Source organism: Schistocerca serialis, unplaced genomic scaffold (genome assembly GCF_023864345.2).
Source record: "Schistocerca serialis cubense isolate TAMUIC-IGC-003099 unplaced genomic scaffold, iqSchSeri2.2 HiC_scaffold_900, whole genome shotgun sequence".
Lineage (NCBI taxonomy): Eukaryota > Metazoa > Arthropoda > Insecta > Orthoptera > Acrididae > Schistocerca > Schistocerca serialis.
This window is the reverse complement of record NW_026048519.1, coordinates 125,743-138,051: the sequence shown is the minus strand read 5'-3', so window position 1 is coordinate 138,051 and position 12,309 is coordinate 125,743. Positions and strand designations below refer to the sequence as shown.

The window sequence follows — 12,309 nt, the reverse complement described above, 5'->3', positions numbered from 1 at the left end:
TTTTGTAACGTTTATAAACTTTTATTTACAATTTTTAACAATATGAGATCTTTACATGAAGTGGTGTGCTTGATTATTGATCGGTTATTTTCATTTTGTCGTTTTCTGTTTTGATTGTTCTTTGAGTAGTCTTTTGGTTGAGTTACAAAACTTTCCACTGAGTGTCCTTCAGCTAAATTTTCACTGTCAGTTGTTTATGTCTTTTTTTAATTACAAACTTACGCTACTTTGATTTTTTCTTAAATTTAGAGTACAAAAAAAGGAAAGTTGTATTCATCTATGGTATTTAAGTGGGCCTATTTTGGCAAGTTTGCTAAAGCGAATATGGAATATACACCAGAGCATCTATGTGGGTAAATTCGTGAAAGCAGGAGATTGTTAATGTATTGGCTAAGGGTGGACGCAACAGTTTACACGGGATTTGGTGCAAAGAATGTCTAATGTTAATATTTTGTTAGTGGCAAAGAGGGATGCTACGTTTAAGCACATGATGGGCCGAAATTTATATACTTATATCTGTATATGTATATATACATACATACATCCAGCACATTAATAAAACACAACAAAACAAGAAATCAAAACACAAAAAAAAGATAAGAGAAAGGAAAAACGTACCTTGAGTGGAGAGAGCGAGAGAAAGAGAGAATCTGAGTGAGAGGCCACATTAATGACATGATATACACTGTTTGATATTTTGTTGTTTCCTTGGAACACTTCTTTATATGTTTTACACTAAATTTATGGCTGATTATTTCCTTTTGCCTGCTGTATTTGACTATCGGACACTTCTGACTACGAATGGCACACGTAGCTTTCACTGTGACGCTGCTACACATACACATTTTTACTTTACGCACATTTTAGCCAACGCTTTCCGCACTGCACCACTCTTGCCGTCGGGTCATTGGAGGGTTCGGTGGGCGACGTCCTCAGCGACTGGGGTTTGGGTGTTGTGGGAGGGCGTCGGTCACGTCGTGTTGAAGGCGTCTCGGAAGGCGGCGTCCAGCGGGACCTGCAGGAAGTTCTGGAAGGTCTCTCGGTACTTGGATCGTTGTTTGGCCCTCCTGTGTTCCTCCCACAGGTCCGTGAGGAACTGCGCCTTGTCGATCTGCCGTTTCGTGACGATGGCGTGTGCCGTCATGGCGATGATCCACATTGTGACCAGACGTTTTGCGTTGGGGAAAGGCTTCGCGTCCGGGACAGTGACAGCTGTGACATGTACCGCCCTCTCGTCGGTTCTGTTGATGTGGGCGATCATTCTTCTCGCTGCCGCCCATATTTCCCCGCTCTCTCTGCAGCCAAAACGATGTTCGATGGTGTCGGTCTGGTTGTAGAGCTCGCAGTTTGGGGATTCCCGCATTTTTATGCGTGCCAGTTTTTCGTTTGTCGGCACTGTTTGGTGGATGATTTTGTACCACGTGTCCCTGGCGTGCTCAGGAAGTGTCCGTTCCGAGACATTCTTCCAGACCTGTGACCAGTCATGGTCTGGAAGTCTCGTCTCTATTTTGGACTTTCTTGCCTTCCCCCTCAGAGCGCTGTAGATGTTCCTCGCCGTTCTTTGTTGTGGGTTGGCAACGACCGCGGCGATGTAACTCTTGTCGATTGCCATCTGTTTTATGTGCCGCAACTTGAATGGTATGTGCGTAGTGTCTACAGGAGCCTCTTCAGATTCAGGTTTATATTCGTTGATCAGGCTGGACGTTATACTGTTGTTGTTCTGGTTTGCCATTTTCATCACACGGTGTAGAAGCAGTGCCGCGCATTTCGTCTTAACGTCAGTCAGACCGAGTCCGCGTTCGTCCCTCGACAGGAAACACGTCGCCTTGGAGACCTTGAAGATTTCCCGCCTCCACAGCAGGTAGTACGCCGCGCCTCCTATCGCTCGCGCAATTTCTGTCGGAGCACATAGTATTTGGGCCATGTACCACGCTTTCGACAGGATCGTTTCGTTTACCAACCGCACTCTTTGGCTCAGCGTCAGGCTCCGGTTCGCGTGTGTCCTCACGAGCCCTCTCGTTGTGTTCAAGACGCTGCGCCAGTTTTGTGCTGCCATTTTCAGAGGGCACTGCTGTAATTCCACTCCGAGTGCCGTATGGTTGTTTGTCACTCGGTACCACTGTCTCGCTGGTCGCAGTCTGCCGTTGCCTATTGGTAGTAGCACTGTCTTCCTCGGATTCGTTTTGGCACCTGAAGCTCTTTCAAAGGAATCCATGATAGGCTGGATTATTTCTAGTTCGTCCTCGTTTTGAATGAAGATGCCCATGTCGTCGGCATAGGCCATACATGCGATGTTTGTTGCACCCATTGTGTATCCTCCGTCTTCAGCTGTTAGTTTTCGAAGTAGGGGATCGAGAGCTATTGTGAAAAGAGCCATCGATAATGGACATCCTTGCCTGACGGGTCTTCCCAGTCTTATTGACTTGGAAGTCCATCTGTTTATTGTTACTTTTGATGTGGCATTTATGATGACGTTCCTGATTATTCTTCCGAATTTTGGTCCGAATCCGAGGCGTGCGATTGTTTTCAGCAGGTACCGGTGACCGATCCTGTCGAAAACCTTGTGGAAATCGACAGAGATTACGGCTGCGGGTCTCCTCGTTGTTGCTGCGTGGGCTATGATGTCCCTGTATGTGCGGACGGCGTCGAAAATGTTCCTGCCAAGCATTGGACAGGTTTGCCATGGGCTAATGGCTTTCTTTAGAGCGACTTTGATGTTTGCAGCCAGGCACTTTGCTGCTATTATGTAGTCTGAATTTAGAAGGATTATTGGCCGAAAGTCTTCTATTTTGTTGGCTGCCTTCGTTTTGGGGAGCAGAATCACCGTCCCTTGCAGGAATTTTGAAGGCAATTCTGTCCCGTTCAGAACTTCATTTACTATTTCGGTGAGTATTCCGCCGACTGTGCCCCAGAGCGCAGTGTAGAATTCTGTTGGGATTCCGTCTGCGCCTGGTGCTCTTCCGTTTGTGCTGTCTTTGATGGCGGCTTTCACATCATCATCTGTGACGTTTTCGTTCAGTAGTGCCCGGTCTGCGTTACTGAGGATCCGACGGGTTTCTTGCAGGATCCTCGCCATTTCTCCGTCGTCATTTTCTTCTCCTCGGAACAGGTCGTTGAAATGGTCTTCGACGTGGCTCAAGATGTCTTTCTTTGTCGTTAACCTGTTCCCGTCCTTGTCGACGAGTTGCCTTACTTGTTTGCTACTAGCCCTCTGTCTCTCCCTGTGCAGGTGGTGCAGCGTGGCAGGTTCTTCTTCGATTTCGCCGTTTGTCTGGCTACATGCGACGACTCCTCTCATTTTGTCTCTTTTCAGGCTCAGTATACGTGCTTTGAGTCTTCTTATCCGCGGCAGAAACAGTTCGTCGTCCGCGGGGGCGTCCATTGCGTCTCGTAGGCATCTAGTGTAGAAGTCTGCCGTGTTCCTTTTCCAGAAAGCCTTCTCAGCGCTGTTCCTTATGAGTTCCCGTCTTACTAGCGGTTTGGCGTGTTCTACCCACCACTCAGTGGTGGAATTGTACTCGCCTCGCCGCTCTCTGCATGCCTGGATCGTGTCGGCAATTTCCTGCTTCAGCTTCCCGTCCGTGAGGTGGCTTGTGTTTAGCTTCCACGTTCCTCTTCCTGCTGGAAGCTTGCTTCTCGGTAGACGGAGTTTGCACTGATAGGCACAGTGGTCTGAGAAGATCACAGGGCAGACTTCTACTTGTGTCACAGAGGTGGCCATCTCTCTGTTTACGTACACTCTATCGATTCTGCTTATGCCGCGGTTATACAGGTACGTGAACACTGTGTGGTTTTGGTGTAGTAGACGCCAGGTGTCTGCTAATTTTAGACGCCTAACTAGATCCTGCAGTTCGGCGCACAAGTTGGGTACCGGGATCTGGTCTTCGGGTGAAATTACACAGTTGAAGTCACCTGCCAGGACGACGTTGTTGCTGTGAACTAGTAGCTCGCAGATGTCCTCGTTGTAAAACTTTCTTCTGGCGCGCTTGTTTCCCGTTCCCGACGGAGCGAAAATGTTTACAAAATCAGTGTCTTCCACCTTCACCGCTATTCCGCGTCCGTCGGGCATCATTTTCACATTGCCGAATTCGAGGCCGTGCCTGATTAGTGTGGCAATTCCGCAGCGAGTTTCTACGTCGATGTTGCAGATGACTTCGTATCCCGGTACCTGTTCTATAGCCGTCGTGACTACCTCCTGTAACATAGCCACGTTTGCGGCTTTGTGCTGCGGGAAGTCAATTAGTGGGTCTAATTTTAGTGCGGCGGTCATTCGGTTCACGTTACACGTAATTACACTGTATACTGAGCCCGGGCCCTGTTGCATTTAATCGCTTTGTGGAGGCGGGTCTGTGGAGTGCTGTGGCCGTTCCGGCCGTGGGACTACGTCCTCTGCTTTAGGGGTTGTAGCCTTTTCGGTTGCTGCTGCCGTATCTGACTCCTCTGATTCAGATACGTCCATCTTTTCGTCTTTTTCACGGCTGAGACTTCGCCGCTTGCTCCGTCGCTTTTTGGCTTTCCCCGCGGCCGGGACGTCCACGTTGTTTTCTTTGGGCTCGCCTTCTGATTCCTTCAGAATGCGGGCCAGTTTCGTGACTTGCTTTTTGATGGCAAGCTCACGCATTTCGCTGTACGGCGTGGCGGCGTCGGCGGTGGGCCCGGCCTGGGCGGCAAGGCTGTTGGCAGGCGCAGCTGTCGGCTGGGCGGGGGCGCCGACCTCCGCGATCCTCGGCCGCCGCGCGGCGGGCGAGGGGGTGGGGGTCAGGGCTGCGTCGGTCTCCATTGTACCTTCGCCCTCCGAGTCGGAGCTCAGCTGGCGTTTCTCACCCGCGCTACCTGTGACGGCCGGGGCAGGGACCCCGGTGTTCCCAGGCGGTAACCCATCCAAGTACTAACCGGGCCCGATGTTGCTTAACTTCGGTGATCGGACGAGAACCGGTGTATTCAACATGGTATGGCCGTTGGCGCCCTTATACTGTAGCCGCACGACAGAAGACGCCTCTGCCTCTTCTCCCAACACACACAATCGCAGTTTTCGGTGACACATTTGACGCAGAGCACGTCCTTCCGCAACAGCTGGAGCCTCGAAGGCGGCGCGGAGTGCGCGGCGTCCGGCGTCTCAGAGGCGTCTGCCGAACTGGCGGGCGCGCCGCACCGCCACTTGCGTGAGACACGCGGCTGCTCGGTGCGCCGCCTGTCATTCGTTTCGCTTGGTGCGTGCGGCGTCCGACACTCGTGGGCGACGCATCTTGTTCCCGTTATCCGGCGGGGGGCTGTGCGGGGTGTAGCAGTGTCCTGCTGGAGAGCGCCCCCGGCAGCTTCCTCACCTGACACACGCCGCGCGGCGCGCTTCGCATCCACATATTTGCGTGATCTGTGACCCGACTTGTCCCGGCTGCCGCTCGGGTCGTGGCCCATACGACAGCACAAGCAAGAGAAACATCTGCAAGACGGGCGTGGGCCTAACGGGCGTGTCCGACACGCCGTTTGCGGCCAGCAGACCTGTGCAAAGGTGCGAAAACAGGGACACAAGACACAGGAGGGTCGCCAAAGCATCCATCTCTTCTAGCGACGAAAGATACACTTTTGTTTACAAGTTTGCAGTTGTACACTGCTGCAAAACAAAAAGCCCTGACGTATTTCAGAACATATCTGTCGGTTCATACTGTTTTGTTACCTTCAGGCACTTTTAAGAAATCTTCCTTGGCACATTCTTCTTCGAACTGAGGCCATTAATATCGAATCTTATGTTTATTACAGTCGTTTATTTTCATTTCTTTTTTTTTTTTTTGTTGTGGAGTTTTGCACTGCTACGGAACAGTAGGTGACCCTGACTTACTTCAGATCACATCTGTCGATTCGTAGTGTTTCGTTATTTTCAAGGCGTTCTTAGCACGTTTAAAATGCTTAAGGAAGCACGTTTGTCACAAAAGAAAGGTAGTATGAAAAGAGGGTTGGCAGGGATAGCGGCGTAAAAAGGAGAAAATGAAGGGGAGCCAACAGCACCTTTTTTTTTTTTTTTTTTTTTTTTTTTGTAACGTGTATAAACTTTTATTTACAATTTTTAACAATTACATATCTTTACATGAAATTGTATATTTTCTCGTTTTCTGTTCTGATTGTTATTTTAGTAGTCACTTGGTTGAGTTACAACACTTTTATTCACTGAGTGTCCTTTATTTAAATTTTTCCCTTTAATTGTTTATGGTTCTTTTTTTAAATTACAAAAAAAACTGCATTACTTTGAATTTTTTTTTAATTGAATTTAAATTAATTTTTTTTTCCCGTATGGTATTTGAATACACCTATTTTGGCATGTTCGCTATGTGTTTGCCAAAGGCTAAAGGAGAATATGGGCCAGAACATCTATGTGAATAAATTGATGAATGGGGAAGTTATTAGTGTACTGTGTGAGAGTGGACGCAACAGTTCCACGGAAAATTTGGGGCAAAGAAAGTCTAAAGTTAGAATTATTGTAAATCGCAAAGGGGAATGCAACGTTTTGGCACATGATGCGCCGAACTTTATAAATGCATATAACTATATCTATACACACGGATACATCACAGGAATAAGCACAAACAAAAAAAAAAACATACAAAAACAACAAAAAAATGATTATAGAAGAGAGAGAGAGAGAGAGAGAGAGAGAGAGAGAGAGAGAGAGAGAGAGAGGGAAAAAGGAACGTACCTTGAATGGAGATAGCGATAAAACACATTAATTACATGAAATACAGTGTTTGACATTTCGCTGTTACCTTGGAACACGTCTTTGTATTCTTTGCACTAAATTAATAACTGATCATTTCCTTTTGCCTGCTTTATTTGGCTATTGGGCACTGGACACTGTATGGCTATGATTGGCACACGTCACTCTCACTTTGGCACTGCTTCACGTACCCACTTTCACTCTGCGCGCATTTTCACAACACTTTCGCAATGCACCACTCTTGCCGTTGGGGCTTTGGACGGATTGGTGGGCGACGTCCTCAGCGACTGGGGTTTGGGTGTTGTGGGAGGGCGTCGGTCACGTCGTGTTGAAGGCGTCTCGGAAGGCGGCGTCCAGCGGGACCTGCAGGAAGTTCTGGAAGGTCTCTCGGTACTTGGATCGCTGTTTGGCCCTCCTGTGTTCCTCCCACAGGTCCGTGAGGAACTGCGACTTGTCGGTCTGCCGTTTGGTGACGATGGCGTGTGCCGTCATGGCGATGATCCACATTGTGGCCAGGCGTTTTGCTTTGGGGAAAGGCTTCGCGTCCGGAACAGTGACAGCTGAGACATGTATCGCCCTCTCGTCGGTTCTGTTGATGTGGGCGATCATTCTTCTCGCTGCCGCCCATATTTCCCCGCTCTCTCTGCAGCCAAAACGATGTTCGATGGTGTCGGTCTGGTTGCAGAGCTCGCAGATTGGGGATTCCCGCATTTTTATGCGTGCCAGTTTTTCGTTTGTCGGCACTGTTTGGTGGATGATTTTGTACCACGTGTCCCTGGCGTGCTCAGGAAGTGTCCGTTCCGAGACATTCTTCCAGACCTGAGGCCAGTCATGGTCTGAAAGTCTCGTCTCTATTTTGGACTTTCTTGCCTTCCCCCTCAGAGCGCTGTAGATGTTCCTCGCCGTTCTTTGTTGTGGGTTGGCAACGACCGCGGTGATGTGACTCTTGTCGATTGCCATCTGTTTTATGTGCCGCAACTTGAATGGTATGTGCGTAGTGTCTACAGGAGCCTCTTCAGATTCAGGTTTATATTGGTTGATCAGGCTGGACGTTATTCTGTTGTTGTTCTGGTTCGCAATTTTCATCGCACGGTGTAGAAGCAGTGCCGCGCATTTCGTCTTAACGTCAGTCAGCCCGAGTCCGCCTTCGTCCCTTGACAGGAAACACGTCGCCTGGGAGACCTTGAAGATTTCCCGCCTCCACAGCAAGTAGTACGCCGCGCCTCCTATCGCTCGCGCAATTTCTGTCGGAGCACATAGTATTTGGGCCATGTACCACGCTTTCGACAGGATCGTTTCGTTTACCAACCGCACTCTTTGGCTCAGTGTCAGGCTCCGGTTCGCGTGTGTCCTCACGAGCCCTCTCGTCGTATTCAAGACGCTGCGCCAGTTTTGTGCTGCCATTTTCAGAGGGCACTGCTGTAGTTCCACTCCGAGTGCCGTATGGTTGTTTGTCACTCGGTACCACTGTCTCGCTGGTCGCAGTCTGCCGTTGCCTATTGGTAGTAGCACTGTCTTCCTCGGATTCGTTTTGGCACCTGAAGCTCTTTCAAAGGAATCCATGATAGGCTGGATTATTTCTAGTTCGTCCTCGTTCTGAATGAAGATGCCCATGTCGTCGGCATAGGCCATACATGCGATGTTTGTTGCACCCATTGTGTATCCTCCGTCTTCAGCTGTTAGTTTTCGAAGTAGGGGATCAAGAGCTGTTGTGAAAAGATCCATCGATAATGGACATCCTTGCCTGACGGATCTTCCCAGTCTTATTGACTTGGAAGTCCATCCGTTTATTGTTACTTTTGAGGTGGCATTTGTGATGACGTTCCTGATTGTTCTTCCGAATTTTGGTCCGAATCCGAGTCGTGCGATGGTTTTCAGCAGGTACCGGTGACTGATCCTGTCGAAAGCCTTGTGGAAATCGACAGAGATTACGGCTGCGGGTCTCCTCGTTGTTGCTGCGTGGGCTATGATGTCCCTGTATGTGCAGACGGCGTCGAAAATGTTCCTGCCAAGCACTGCACAGGTTTGCCATGGGCTAATGGCTTTCTTTAGAGCGACTTTGATGTTTGCAGCCAGGCACTTTGCTGCCATTTTGTAGTCTGAATTTAGAAGGGTTATTGGCCGAAAGTCTTCTATTTTGTTGGCTGCCTTCGTTTTGGGGAGCAGAATCACCGTCCCTTGCAGGAATTTTGAAGGCAATTCTGTCCCGTTCAGAACTTCATTTACTATTTCGGTGAGTATTCCGCCGACTGTGCCCCAGAGCGCAGTGTAGAATTCTGTGGGGATTCCGTCTGCGCCTGGTGCTCTTCCGTTTCTGCTGTCTTTGATGGCGGCTTTCACATCATCTGTGACGTTTTCGTTCAGTAGTGCCCGGTCTGCGTTGGTGAGGATCCGACGGGTTTCTTGCAGGATCCTCGCCATTTCTCCGTCGTCATTTTCTTCTCCTCGGAACAGGTCGTTGAAATGGTTCAAAAAATGGTTCAAATGGCTCTGAGCACTATGGGACTCAACTGCTGAGGTCATTAGTCCCCTAGAACTTAGAACTAGTTAAACCTAAGGACAACACAAACATCCATGCCCGAGGCAGGATTCGAACCTGCGACCGTAGCGGTCTTGCGGTTCCAGACTGCAGCGCCTTTAACCGCACGGCCACTTCGGCCGGCGTTGAAATGGTCTTCGACGTTGCTCATGATGTCTTTCTTTGTCGTTAACCTGTTCCCGTCCTTGTCGACGAGTTGCCTTATTTGTTTGCTATTAGCCCTCTGTCTTTCCCTGTGCAGGTGGTGCAGCGTGGCAGGTTCTTCTTCGATTTCGCCGTTTGTCTGGCTACATGCGACGACTCCTCTCATTTTGTCTCTTTTCAGGCTCAGTATACGTGCCTTCAGTCTTCTGATCCGCGGCAGAAACAGTTCGTCGTCCGCAGGTGCGTCCATGGCGTCTCGTAGGCATCTAGTGTAGAAGTCTGCGGTGTTTCTTTTCCAGAAGGCGTTCTCAGCGCTGTGCCTGATCGGTTCCCGTCTTACTTGCGGTTTGGCGTGTTCTACCCACCACTCAGTGGTGGAATTGTACTCGCCTCGCCGCTCTCTGCATGCCTGGATCGTGTCGGCAATTTCCTGCTTCAGCTTCCCGTCCGTGAGGTGGCTTGTGTTTAGCTTCCACGTTCCTCTTCCTGTTCGAAGCTTGCTTCTCGGTAGACGGAGTTTGCACTGATAGGCACAGTGGTCTGAGAAGATCACAGGGCAGACTTCTACTTGTGTCACAGAGGTGGCCATCTCTCTGTTTACGTACACTCTATCGATTCTGCTTATGCCGCGGTTATACAGGTACGTGAACACTGTGTGGTTTTGGTGTAGTAGACGCCAGGTGTCTGCTAATTTTAGACGCCTAACTAAATCCTGCAGTTCGGCGCACAAGTTGGGTACCGGGATCTGGTCTTCGGGTGAAATTACGCAGTTGAAGTCACCTGCCAGCACGACGTTGTTGCTGTGAGCTAGTAGCTCGCAGATGTCCTCGTTGTAAAATTTGCTCCTGGTGCGCTTGTTTTCCGTTCCCGACGGAGCGTAAATGTTTACAAAATCAGTGTCTTCCAGCTTCACCGCAATTCCGCGTCCGTCGGGCATCAATTTCACATTGCCAAATTCGAGGCCGTGCCTGATTAGTGTGGCAGTTCCGCAGCGAGTTTCTGCGTCGATGTTGCAGATGACTTCGTATCCCGGTACCTGTTCTATAGCCGTCGTAACCACCTCCTGTAACATAGCCACGTCTGCGGCTTCGTGCTGCAGGAAGTCAATTAGTGCGTCTAATTTTAGTGCGGCAGTCATTCGGTTCACGTTACACGTAATTACACTGTATACTGAGCCCGGGCCCTGTTGCATTTAATCGCTTTGTGGAGGCGGGTCTGTGGAGCGCTGTGGCCGTTCCGGCCGTGGGACTACGTCCTCTGCTTTAGGGGTTGTAGCCTTTTCGGTTGCTGCTGCCGTATCTGACTCCTCTGACTCAGATACGTCCATCTTTTCGTCTTTTTCACGGCTGAGACTTCGCCGCTTGCTCCGTCGCTTTTTGGCTTTCCCCGCGGCCGGGACGTCCACGTTGTTTTCTTTGGGCTCGTCTTCTGATTCCTTCAGAATGCGGGCCAGTTTCGTGACTTGCTTTTTGATGGCAAGCTCACGCATTTCGCTGTACGGCGTGGCGGCGTCGGCGGTGGGCCCGGCCTGGGCGGCAGGGCTGTTGGCAGGCGCAGCTGTCGGCTGGGCGGGGGCGCTGACCTCCGCGATCCTCGGCCGCCGAGCGGCGGGCGAGGGGGTGGGGGCCAGGGCAGCGTCGGTCTCCATTGTACCTTCGCCCTCCGAGTCGGAGCTCAGCTGGCGTTTCTCACCCGCGCTACCTGCGCTGGCCACCGCCGGCTTCCGCTGAGGGCGTCTCGTGAACACGTGGAGCGTGGCGCATTACCGCTCCAGCATAGCTGGCGGTGGCGATTTCTTGCGGTGGATCCGCGGCTTCTGTGCGCGGCAATTGCGCCGGACGTCTGCTCCTCGGACACGTTGCCCTCATGTGCTCCGTGGAGCTGCAGATGCAGCACGTCTGGGGCTGGCCGTTGTATTGCACGACCCCCCTATGCCCCCCGATCGTTACAAACGAAGGCACGTGCTTTTTCAGCACCATCGTCACTGCTCTGACGCCCGAGTCCATCTTGTACCGGTGGCCAGCACCCCAGAACTCGCGATTAACGGAGATTACTTCGCCATAAAGACGCAAGTAACGTCCCACTTCGTCGTCAGGCACCTCAAACGGAAGGTTGTACACTTTCAAATGACGCACACCATATCCGGCGAAGGAGATCTTCACGTCACTCACTGCGCCGTCTCTGTGCTTAAATTTTCGTATTCCACCGTGTGTGGACACCAGGGTTTCACACCGTATTAGTGTTCTCAACTTGATAAACAGACTGTACAACGTAAAATCGACCATCAACCCCTCCAGTTCCTCCTCCTCTATACGCAGTTCGTCAAACATCCATTCTTCGATTTCGTAGGCCGTCGGCCTCACGTACTCTCGATCGAATTGCAATTGCAACGTCGTGTTCGAGCGGTTATACGTCGTCATCGTCACTTACCGAATCGTTAGATCGTGCGTTGGAACCGAACAGCTACGCCTGGCGCGGCGCGGGAGCCGGCAGGCGGCGGACGCGGGCGCGGCGCGGTAGGATGTCGGGCGGGGACGGCTCGGCGGCCGGTAATCCTCGGCTACCTGGGGCGCACAATAGCGAGCGGCACACGTGTTGCCAGGCGGGCAGCCAGCCAAGTACTAACCGGGCCCGATGTTGCTTAACTTCGGTGATCGGACGAGAACCGGTGTATTCAACATGGTATGGCCGTTGGCGCCCTTGTACTGTGGCCGCACGACAGAAGACGCCTCTGCCTCTTCTCCCAACACACACAATCGCGGTTTTCGGTGACACATTTGACGCAGAGCACGTCCTTCCGCAACAGCTGGAGCCTCGAAGGCGGCACGGAGTGCGTGTCCGGCGTCGAGACACGCGGCTGCTCGGTGCGCCGCCTGTCATTCGTTTCGCTTGGTGCGTGCGGCGTCCGACACTCGCGGGC

The 12,309-nt window shown here is 51.1% G+C and overlaps 2 pseudogenes; both read right to left on the bottom strand.

Moving 5' to 3' along the window:
• Positions 1-4,845: 4,845 nt before the first annotated feature.
• Positions 4,846-4,963, bottom strand: LOC126452595 (5S ribosomal RNA; annotated as a pseudogene).
• A 7,004-nt stretch (positions 4,964-11,967) lies between these two features.
• Positions 11,968-12,085, bottom strand: LOC126452597 (5S ribosomal RNA; annotated as a pseudogene).
• Positions 12,086-12,309: the final 224 nt, after the last annotated feature.